Raw genomic sequence first — 12,607 nt, forward strand, 5'->3', positions numbered from 1 at the left:
TTCCTATGGAAAAATCGGGTCATCGCATCCGATGGTCGCATGCGATGCGATGCGATGCGATGCGATATCGCATCGCATCGCATCTGATTGTATGCCTTAACTTAAGGCATACAATCAAAAAATCGGCAGCCCAGATACTACATAAGTACCAAATCTTTCATTTTCAGAAGGTATGAAGGAGAAAAAGCACCCCAAAATCTGTGCCCCAATTTCTCCCGAGTACGGCAATGCCTCACATGTGACCAAAAAATACCATTTGGGTGCATGGCAGGACTCAGAAGGGAAGGAGTGATTTTTGAATTTTGCAGCTCAGATTCTGGTGGAATGTTGGTGGGTGCTATGTCGCATTAGCAAGACCCCCCAAGCACCAATACAGTGGAACCCCCCCACAAGTGACCCCATTTTGCAAACTACACCCCTCAGGGAATTCATCTAGGGGTATAGTGTACATTTCAAACCCCCAGGGGTTTCACCAATTTTGATACAACTGGGCAATGAAAATGAAAAATTAAATTTTTTTACACAAAAATGCAGTTCTGGCTCAAAATCTTTCATTTTCAGAAGGTATGAAGGAGAAAAAGCACCCCAAAATCTGTGCCCCAATTTCTCCCGAGTACGGCAATGCCTCATGTGTGACCAAAAAGTGGCAGGACTCAGAAGGGAAGGAGTGATATTTGGATTTTGCAGCACAGATTCTGGTGGAATGTTGGTGGGTGCTATGTCGCATTAGCAAGACCCCCAAAGCACCAATACAGTGGAACCCCCCACAAGTGACCCCATTTTGCAAACTACACCCCTCAGGGAATTCATCTAGGGGTATAGTGTACATTTCAAACCCCCAGGGGTTTCACCAATTTTGATACAACTGGGCAGTGAAAATGAAAAATTACATTTTTTTACACAAAAATGCAGTTCTGGCTCAAAATTTTTCATTTTCAGAAGGTATGAAGGAGAAAAAGCACCCCAAAATCTGTGCCCCAATTTCTCCCGAGTATGGCAATGCCTCATATGTGACCAAAAAATACCAGTTGGGTGCATGGCAGGACTCAGAACGGAAGGAGTGATTTTTGGATTTTGCAGCTCAGATTCTGGTGGAATGAATGGTGGGTGCTATGTGGCATTAGCAAGACCCCCGAAACACGGTGAAATGATGAACCTAATAATCCATAGATGTGTGGTATATTTTAAAACACTCCTTTATACATAGGCCGGGTTTGTCGGGGCAAGTTTCACAGTGGAAAATAGTATCCTTTCTTATTCCCTTTTTATAGCAAACTTTGCACCTTTTTTGTGTCCTGCCCTTTCTTGCAGTGGAGGGGATTTCGTTAGGAAAATGCTGCCCTGGTACAATACGGGGGCCAGTACTAGAAGTACTGGGGCCCTCTGCCTGTTGGTTCCCAAATATTAGGCCCTTTATGACTTCCTCTTGAAAGTGCATAAATGTCCCCCTCTGGCTGGTAGAACGGAATAGCACGTAAGCGTTATACAGTGCCATCTGGATGATATACACGGCCAGCTTCTTGTACCAGATTTTTGTTTTCCGCAGGGCACTGTACGGCTTCAGTACCTGATCTGAAAGATCCACTCCGCCCATGTACCTATTGTAATCTAGGATACAATTAGGTTTTGAGGTGTGGGTACTGGTACCTCGTACAGGGATGGAGGTGGTACTGTCTCCATGAATTGTTGTCAGTATAAGGACATCCCTCTTGTCCTTATATTTGACCAACAACATATTTTCGGTGCATATTCCCCTGCTTTCACCCCTTCTCATTACTTGGGCAATGTGCGTTTTTGGGAGGCCTCTTTGGTTCTTACGCACAGTACCGCAAGCTGCTGTACCTCTTGAACCAAGGGCCTTAAACAGGGGGATGCTAGTGTAAAAGTTATCCACATAGAGGTGATAACCTTTATCCAGGAAGGGGTGCACTAAATCCCAGACAATTTTTCCACTAACACCTACGAGGGAGGGGGGGCATTCTGGCGGTTCAATTGTTGAATCCTTTCCTTCATATACCCTAAACCTGTGGGTGTACCCTGAGGTGCTTTCACACAGCTTATACATTTTTATGCCATACCTTGCCCTCTTACTGGGAAGGTACTGGCGGAATTTAACCCTTCCTTTAAAATGTATAAGGGACTCGTCAATACAAATAAATTTTTCAGGGATGTACATCTCTGCAAATTTGGCACTGAAATGATCAATGACCGGCCTGACTTTGAATAGCCGGTCAAAGGTGGGATCAACTCTGGGTGGGCACAGTGTATTATCGGTGTAATGTAAAAATTTAAGGATTATCTCAAAACGAGCCCGAGTCATGGCCATACGGTAAAAGGGGGTGCTGTACAGAACATCTGTACTCCAATATTGCCTAATTTCTGGCTTTTTTACTATGCCCATATGTAACACCAGATCCCAAAACGTCATCATCTCTACTGCATCTACAGGGGTCCACCTAGCAAATGATGACGTGAGGTTTTAAGCAATAAACTGTACAGTGTTTCTGTAAGTGTAATGTTTCAACACGTGTATAGTGTAGGGGGGGTACAAACTTTATTTCAACACGGGGGGTATGTAGTGTGTAGTGTGTATGTAGTGCAGAAAAAAAAATACTTTATACAGGAATTTGATCCCAATAAAAAAAAAAAAAAATTGAAGGGGTTAAAAAAAAAAAAAAAAAGGTCCTGCGCCAAAAATTGAGCACAGATGTTGGTCAGTAACGTCCGTCACTGAACAGCGCTCAAAGGCAACAGGACACCCACAAAAACAACGTGGGTGTAAAAACAAAAAAAAAACAATTTAAAAAAACCTGCAGAAAAAAAATGATATCAACCTGTGCCAAAAATGCTGTTCAGTGATTGTACGTCACTGATCAGCGGCCACAGGACACCCACAAAAGCAACGTGGGTGTAAAAACAATTTAAAAGAAATTACCACAGCACTCTCCAAAAAAAAAAACAATTTAAAAAAACTGCAGAAAAAAAAATGATATCAACCCTGTGCCAAAAATGCTGTTCAGTGATTGTACGTCACTGATCAGCGCTCAGCGGCCACAGGACACCCACACAAGCAACATGGGTGTAAAAACAAAACCCTCCAAAAAAAACAAAAAAACGCAGATCAGTGATGCAGTGATGCAAAACTGATTAGCAGTGAGGGGCAGCAGACACACAACCTGACAGGGTATATATATATATAAAAAAAAAACATGGACCCCCAAAAAGTTGCTGATTAATGATTTAAACTGACCAGCACAAAAGGGGGGGCAGCAGGGGGGGCAGCAGTCAGTTGCACACGCAGCACAACCTTTGGTGCAACTGACAGGTATATATATAAAAAAAAAACCCTGGACCCCCAAAAAGTTGCTGATCAGTTAATTAATCAGCACAATCAGCACAAAAGGGGGGGCAGCAGGGGGGGCAGCAGTCAGTTGCACAGGCAGCACAACCTTTGCTGCAACTGACAGGTATATATATAAAAAAAAAAACTCTGCACCCCCAAAAAGTTGCTGATCACCTCAGATATAGTGATCAGCACAAAAGGGGGTGCAGCAGACACAAAATATAGCACTCTCTATCACTCTCTATCACTCTCTATCACTCTCTGTCACTATCTGTCCCTATCTCTCACGATCTGTGACTCTATGACACTGCAGCAGCAGCACACACAGAAGTCACAAGATCCAGGAAGTATCCAGCTGCTGGCAGCACGCTACCAGCGGTGATCAGCGGTGATCAGGTAAGTTTCAGGCAAGGATCAGGTATGTATCACGACAGATTGGCACGGTGACCGCTCTGCACGCAATTCCAGACCGGAATGGCGTCTGCAGTGCAGTCACCGTTAGTTTAAATCACGCGCCTTGGCTGTGGTTGGTCCGTGGGTCCCACGGACCAATCACAGCCTTGGGGGCAGGTGGGGTGAGGTGTCGTCGTCACCGATGACCCCCTCATGTCCCCTGACGCCCGGCGGTGATTGACACCTGTGTTACCGAGCGTCTGATTCGCCGGTAACACAGGAAAACGCTGTGAATGGCTGTTCACACTGAACAGAAAATCACAGCGATCGCCGACGGGGGGGCGGCATCGCAGCCCCCCCTGGGCATGCAGGGACATGTCTGCTGTCAGGGACAGCAGACATCGTCCCTCTGTCCCCGCGTCTATAGACGCGGGGACAGTTTAAAGTCATGACGTATATATACGTCATGTGTCGGGAAGTACATCCCGGCCATGACGTATATATACGTCAAATGTTGGGAAGGGGTTAAACATACTGTATTAACAGAGTTCAGCTAATGAATGCCATATCTTTAGAAGAATTTGTAGTATAAGGAGACTAGCTTTGAAATTGGACAGAGGAAGACTGAAAGGTAACATAAGTAACATAAGTGTGATAAATCAATACAATAGTGTCATTGCAGTTGTGGCAGCGCTGTTCAAGCAAAAATAATCTTTAAAAATGCATGAAAAATATACCCATATAGATGATTTTGCTCATCTTTCACTGAGTTCACCATGTTGGCACTCAAAGGGTTAACGTTCAAAATTCTGCATAATTTATTTAGTTGTAAATCAGATGCTGCAAATATTAATAAAAAACCTCATCCAAAGTTACAAACTTGGGGCTAGTAATAAACTGTCCTGTTGGCAATATACAGTATGCTCAAGCAGATTCTTTCATTATGGTTTCAGTTTATATTTTGTTTACTAAATAGAAATTACAGTCACGAGTTGTACAAAATATAAATATTTTTGGTACTTGTGTATTATCGCGGCGCCCACGATATTAGGTCGCACGACATATAATCGCATCACATCGCGTGCCATCGCATGGCATACACCCGATGCACAGCGATGCAATGCGATTTTAAATTGTATAAGCCCCCTATACGATGTTTAATTGTATAAGCACCCTAATGGGGACTTACAATGTTAAATGCACCCCAACGCCACCCTCACTATGAACGCCAACCCGAAGCGTGGCGAGCGCAGCGAACCCGCGAGGGGCGGCGGTACGCGTACTACGACCTTTTCATACCCCCACTATCCACGTCGGCGTGCAGTTGATCTTACATAGTGTGGCAAAAGGGTACGCGTATTACTTTACATGTATTCCGCGTCCGCTCACCACGCTTCGGGCTCGGTGGCTCGCTGCGCTCCCCACACTATATAAAATCAACTCCACGCCGACGTGGATAGTGGGGGTATGAAAAGTTTGTAGGACGCGTACCGATGCGCTCGCCACGCTTCGGGTTGACATTGATAGTGGGGGTGCCGTTGGGGGTGCTTTTAACATACTAAGCATCCATCACATTTAATTATGTTATAGGGGCCACTTTTAACATGGAAAAACCCATTAGGGTGCTTATACAATTTTAAATCGCATACCATTGTATATGCGATACAATGGCATACAATGCCATACAATGCGATGGTATACAATTTAAAATTGTATAACATCGCCTGCCATCGCGTAACATCACATCGCATACCATCGCATGCCTTATGGTCTGCGATGCGATGGGCGCCGTGCTAGTACACAAGTACCATATTTCTCTGCTGCTACCACATACTTAATATTACTTTCTACTCTCAGAAAAAGGAAATAGAGTATGCCGCATAGGACAGATGTGTATTAAGATTGTTGACTAGAAACCAGGGTCTGAAGGTCCGCTGTCCGTTCCCCCTGCAGTGAGGATCCCTTCAGGAGATCATGCCCAGGCATTCAAGTGATCAAGCACACGTGATGAAACGCATTCCGAAGCACACTTACAGATTCCCGCTGCAAGGGGAACTAACAGCGGACCTCCAGACCCTCTATGCACCAACTGACCCAGGTACTTTTTTTTCTGCATGTCGGGAGACCAGCCGGTGGCGGATTTCAGTCCTGCAATGCTCTGGCATCAGGACCGATCTAACACTGCAAACAGCCAGTGTCCCCTGCACGTTCTATCCTTCACCTCCACCAGCGCGCCATGGTCACCCTGGCTGGTCAGCCCTGGATGGCATACCTGGGGGAGTGGCGACCTTTCAATAAAGGGGTCCCCCCACAGGCTGAAGCCCGGGGCTGTCCCTGGCATCCAAAAAGTGTAAAAATTAGATTTAAAAAAGATTTTAAAAAATAGCTTTTTACAGGACAACTACAAGTCCCAGAAGGCCTCCATGCATGCTGGGACTTGGCGAACCACAAGTCCCAGCATGTGGAGCATTAATGGGCCCACTTAGACTTGTAGTTCACCTGTAAAAATAATGTTAAAATAAAGACACTCACACATAGAATAGTAAAACGTAAAAAATCCATTCACACATACATAACCTTCCTCGCTCCCATGAAGCTGGTCCTCCGGTACAGCTTACCCCACACTAACAGCAGAGTGAGCTGCGTCCCCAACACTGAGATCGGAGACCCTGTGATTGACATCACAGGGAATCCCGCTGACCTCTGCTGTCAGTATACCAATATATAAAACTGAAATCATTTTGATCAATTTGTTCATAAACACTGTACCATCTATCACTGTTAAGGAACTCAGGGGCAGATTTATTAAGCTCGGTGAAGTGATAAAGTGTCTGGTTTTTATCACCAGCCAATCAGCTCCTAACTGTGAAGTTACAGGCTTGGTTTGAAAAAATGACAGGTAGGAGCTGATTGGCCGGTGATAAAAAAAAAACAGACACTTTATCACTTCACCGAGCTTAATAAATCTGCCCCTCAATGCAATAATAATTGTTCACTTACTGACCCATTCCATAATGTGAGGGTAGAGAGGGGTTAAAGCGCACATGGACCTTGTTCAATGTAATCACTTTAAATTACTTTTGAATTATTTTCACAATTATTAGACCCTTTCCTTAACATTTATTTATTTAAAAGTTCATTTAAATGGGACAACACTGTTCATAGAAATTTGTCATAATTAAATAATTAAAGCTAGATAAATGTTAATAAATCTAATCATATTTTATGCTTCCACCTTCTTCAGAATTATTTCTGGCCTTCAACTTCCCATTTAAATACATATTATGTAAAGCAGAAAAATAGATTTTCCAAGAGAAGGTGATAAAAGGTGACAAAATGAGTGTTAATAGAAAAATTCTTTCTCCAGACTCCTGCTGCCTTGTTACTCAGATTTCCATAGGTACAGCATCAGATCATAGGTAACACACTAGCACTTTGGAGTGGAAGCAGAGGCTTTATTTATATGTTGTCAATCACTGCTGCTTTCTATTTTAGGAGTTGCAGAGAGTGCATTTAGAGTTTGGTTACTATTATATCATGTGCTAGTTGGTACTGGTTTTTGCTGGGGAAAACTGCAGTTGAAACTTTTTTTGGTACTTGTTTCCTAGCACGGCCACAATCGCCTGCATCGTGTACCTTTAAGTTAAGGTACACGATGCCCGCGATGGACCCGATTTCCTTTGAAATCAGGTCCATTTTGCCGGCAAAGGCAAAATCGGGGGCTTCTCGTCGGTCGCGTGCATTAACATGGCCCCGACACGACCCACGCGATGCCCGCGATTTTGCCATAGGCTTCAATGTTAAAATATTTTTAACATTGAAATCGGGAGCATCGCGTCGGTCTTGTGCCATTATAATGGCACAAGATGAGATGGACTTGATTAAGTCCATCTCACATAGGAAACAATGTGAAATGGGCCAATATGACCCATTTCACATTGTATATGGCCCCGTCATGGGTTACACAACCCCATTGTGAGCGTCACCCCACGATTGACGCCAACCTGAAGCGTGGCGAGCGGCGGCGGTGCGCGTCCTCTGACCTTTTCATACCCCTACTATCCACGTCGGCGTGGAGTTGAGAATATAAAGTGTGGCGAGCGCAGCGAGCCACCGCACCCGAAGCGTGGCGAGCGCAGCGAGCCCCGCGAGGGGACGCGTATACCTGTGAAGTTATACGCGTCGCCACGCTTCGGGCTCGGTGGCTCGCTGCGCTCGCCACACTTTATATTCTCAACTCCACGCCGACGTGGATAGAAGGGGTATGAAAAGGTCGGAGGACGCGCACCGCCGCCCCTCGCGGGCTCGCTGCACTTGCCACGCTTCGGGTTGGCGTCAATCATAGGGTGGCGTTGAGGGGGTAAAATTGGGGGTCTGGGGAATACTTTACATTGAATCCAATGTAAAATAGGGTCCCAGGGACCCTATTCACATTTGATTCAATGTAGAAATCGTGTTGATCGCGTGCGATGCGACCGACGCGATTTCTCCGACACGATCACCCCGATGCAAATCGGTGTGGCCGTGCTAGGAAACAAGTACCCATTTTTTATATAAGGAAGACTTTGAAATGTAGTAGGATGTAAACTGTCACCATTTAAACACAAGAATGGCCTCCACCTGTCTCAAATATACATAAATTGTTCATAAAAATATGTTACTCGCACTTTACCAAGCTAATCCAAGGACTGGTAGTGGGATTTGGGAACTATATTTAGTCAGGCCAATTGAAGTATGGTTTTTATTAATACATATTAGGTTAGTATAAAACCCATTATAAGGTTCTCTCCAGGTGGCATCAGTTGCCATAAACTACAAACAAAACTGTCCCCAGGAACCTGTGTCAGGCAGTGCAAAAAGGCCAGGAGAAGACACTTCCATATCTGGAAGAACTGTTCTAAATTGGAACCCTACTGGAAAGAATGGTTGCCATAGCAAGAGAAATCCTGGGAAATGAAGTCCCAGGTTGCAAGCAGTGCTTTCCTACCATTCTGACTGTCTAAAAATTCCCAGTTTGTTTTATTATTTCCAACTGTAAAGCTTAACAGAACTTGCTGCGCTGTATAAGAAACTGTTAAGGCAGTATTCAATCCCCACCGCTATTTCTGACAGGGGACATAGTGGTGGCCGCCTATTCAATGCTGAAATTTGAAACAGCATTGACGGCGGAATTGGACATAACAGATCCGACTTTAAAACCAGTCTGATCTGTTTTGTCGAAAATGGCCGTGGATGGTCCTGTATTGGTGGGCACTCAATAGGCATAGATAATTATTATTATTATTGTTTATGTATATGGTGCCACAAGGGTTACGCAGCACCTGACAATACAAGAAAAATAGTGATTTACAGGACAAATGCAAATTAGGACAAGTACATGGTAAATAATAAAGACAGTTGCAGCAGCGGACACTGATGCAATTATATAATAATTATTATAAATTGTAGATAAACCTGCACCGTGGCATGGACCAAGGTGCAGTTTTATTGATAAGAAAACCTGACATTTCCTACTAAATGGATCATGCCAGGTGCAGATGAACCCATAGCAGTGTATTTATTTTATTTATTACCAGTTAATAATATAGTGCATACATATTCTGCAGCACTTTACTAAGAATATTTGAACATTCACATCAGTCGCTGCCACAGTGGATCTTACAATCTATATTCCCTACCAAATGTACACGCACACACATTCAGGGTTAATTTTGTTGGGACCAATTAACCTACCAGTATAATTTTGGATTGTGGGAGGAAACCAGAGTACATAGAAAATATACAAACTCCACACATGGTTGTATGGTGGGAATTGAACCCATGTCCTCTTACCACCTTGCATACAAGACATGTTCACACATGTTCCTATTAGGAAACTTATTGAGATCTCAGAGGTCCTTAATAACATGACCTTGGTTAGCACATATATTTGTATACTGCATGCTCATTTCATTACTGGCACTTCTAAATATACAAGACCATTTTTTTTAATGGTATCTAATGTTTTTTGATAATGACAGTAAATACTATATTGACAGTAAATAATATATTCAACTAGTGGGCTTTGCTATGGGTTCCTGCATGACCCTGTCATATGAAAATGATTTTATTTATGATTTTATTTTGGGGAAACACTAACTACCAATTAGGTTCTCCAATACTGCAGATATATAGATGCTGTTCCTCTTTTTCTGTACTGTTATTATACTGTAGAAGCATTATAGGTGAACTTGAAGTTCACATGCAAAATTTATGTTAAAATAAAAACACACAAACATAAAATAGTATAACTTAAAGACATACATAATTTTTACACAAGTATTCATTACCATTCCAGGCTCCAGCGGTGACTCTCCCCTGCACCTCAACCGCACAGACAGCGTCAGAGGTCACCTCGCACTTACTGTAGGTTGAGGAGGCTTCACTCGCACTAATGACAGCGGGGATTTCCGCTGTCATCGTGCTATAGAAGCTCTCAGCCCTGATTGGCTGTAGACAGGGCCAGACTGATAATCTGGCAACTCTGGCAACTGCCAGAAGAGCCGATGGCCTGTTGGGCCGATTTTGTGGTTTCATTTTTTAAGTGCTTTCAGTGCCACCTCCTAGGCACGTGTCACTGTGTTGAGCGGGCGCCGGGCAGGTGTGTAATTTGCATAATTACATCATGACGCATCAGCATCATGATACACCTGAGCCACCGGCACGCAGCCCTCTGTTTTGAGCGGTACGGGTGGGGATGGCTGAGGGGCCATCCAAGTGACGTACTGTCTTTGCCTCTTCTCCCCTCTGACACTGAGCTGCAGTGTCTGACAGGCAGGGGGAGCAGCTCCAAGTACTCTAAGGCTGATCTCAAGTGTTTACAGCCTGAGAGGAGAGAACGGAACTGTGTACACTCAGTGACACAAACTTAGGTGAGCGGTGCAGGGGCTCCGGCAGTAATTATTAAAGTTCTAAAAGGGAGCAGGGAGCTACTGTAGCACATGTCTGGGTCTGACTCTGCACACTGGGGGGAGGAGGAGGGAGAGGGAGTTGCATTTTGTGCCTGTAATGTTTGTATTGCATTGTGGGTGGGGGTGGTGGTAGGGGTAATGAATTCACCTGACATGTCGTCTATCGTCTATCGGGGCTGTGCTGTTTATGAGGAGCTATGCTGACTATGGGAAGGTGAGCTGTATATCTATGGTGGGGCTGTGCTGTCTATTAATGGGTGGATGCACTGTCTGTCTATGGTTGGGCTGTGCTTTCTATGGGGGACTGTGCAGTCTATCTATGGGGAGACTGTGCTAATTATGGGGGGCTGTGCTGTCTATCTGTGGGGTGGCTGTGCTGGCTATGGGGGGCTATGCTGTCTGTCTATGGTTGGGCTGTGCTTTCTATGGGGGACTGTGCAGTCTATCTATGGGGAGACTGTGCTAATTATGGGGGGCTGTGCTGTCTATCTGTGGGGTGGCTGTGCTGGCTATGGGGGGCTATGCTGTCTAACTATGGTGGGGCTGTGCTGACTATGTGGGGCTGTGCTTTCTTTCGGGGCTATGCTGTCTATCTATGGGGGGGGGGGTGCTGGATAAAAATGGGGGGGGGGGCTTTTTATGGGTTCTGTAACCACTTATTTGGAAAAAAAAAACTTTCAATATCCTGCATTTGCAACTGGCTTCCCCCTAAAGTGATACTCAGGAGGACCCTAAAAGGCATGTATTAAGCATGTCCCTTATGCTGTGTCCCTACTGTCAATCTCCTCACTGCATCACCACTGTCAATCTCCCAGCGCCTCTACTGTCACACTCCTTGCTGTCAATCTCCCTGTCCCTAAACCACACCCCTTTCTACAAGGCCACGACCCCCTTTTGGCACACAAGGCTTCACCGTGCACAGGTGCATAGTACAAGAGTGGTTGAAAATGGGACCACCTATTACCATATTTTTAGATTCGCCAGTGGGTGTGTTCCATAATGTGTAATGGGCATAAAGGACTGTGTAGCCTTATATGTAATGGGCATTACAGTGTGTGTCATAAAGCAGGTGGGACTGTGTGGCCACAGCAGGTGGGCCTATGAGCTCAAATGTCAGGGCCCATTTTTACACCTCTTTTGACATATTTGCTTGGCATTCGGAGGGTTAATAGATATAATGAAATATCCCATCCAGCTGAGCTGACATTCACTACCAGTATTACAGATATTGATTTTCTTGAAGTACCTATATACAGTATGTTGTTGATGTTAAGATTCAAACACATTTGTTCACTAAACCTACAGATCGTAACATGATCCTGAGGCATGACAGCTTGCATGCAAAACCAACAATACAGGGTTTACCATACTCGCAATTTCTTAGAGTATGTTGTATTTCTATTGAAATAACATATACAAAAAGTCAACTCAATACAATGCTGGATAGGTATATTGAAAGGTTATAGTCAAACAAAGATTTATTAAAAGTTAAATCTAAAGACTTAATTAAAGATGGGGCCGCTCTCGTTAGAGCGGCTCCCGTCAATATGATCACCAGCCACCAGGCTTCGCCAGTTTGGGCTTTCCCCGGCCTGTTTGCCAGAATGGGGCGAACGTGATGCTCATGCGCTTCATTCTCTGCAATGGAACACGCGAGCAAAGTACGTGAGACGTTCGCGGGTTCCTAAGATATGTCGCACTGGCTGGCGCAATGAGAGAGGCTCCATCTGTACCAACAGACTACATTTGCTTAAAGAGAAGGCTATGTAAAACTTGTATAAAATATTTCCTTTGGTTGGCCAATTCTCCACAAGTAGTCATGTGGCCCCTTGTGACCATGTATTCAGCATTGATGTGCAGGATGTGTTGATTGCACATATTTAAATACTGGTGATAAATGTGCATATGTGACACCCACGAC

The sequence above is a fragment of the Crinia signifera genome, chromosome 1 (genome assembly GCF_055691185.1).
Source record: "Crinia signifera chromosome 1, ASM5569118v1, whole genome shotgun sequence".
In the NCBI taxonomy this organism is placed as follows: domain Eukaryota; kingdom Metazoa; phylum Chordata; class Amphibia; order Anura; family Myobatrachidae; genus Crinia; species Crinia signifera.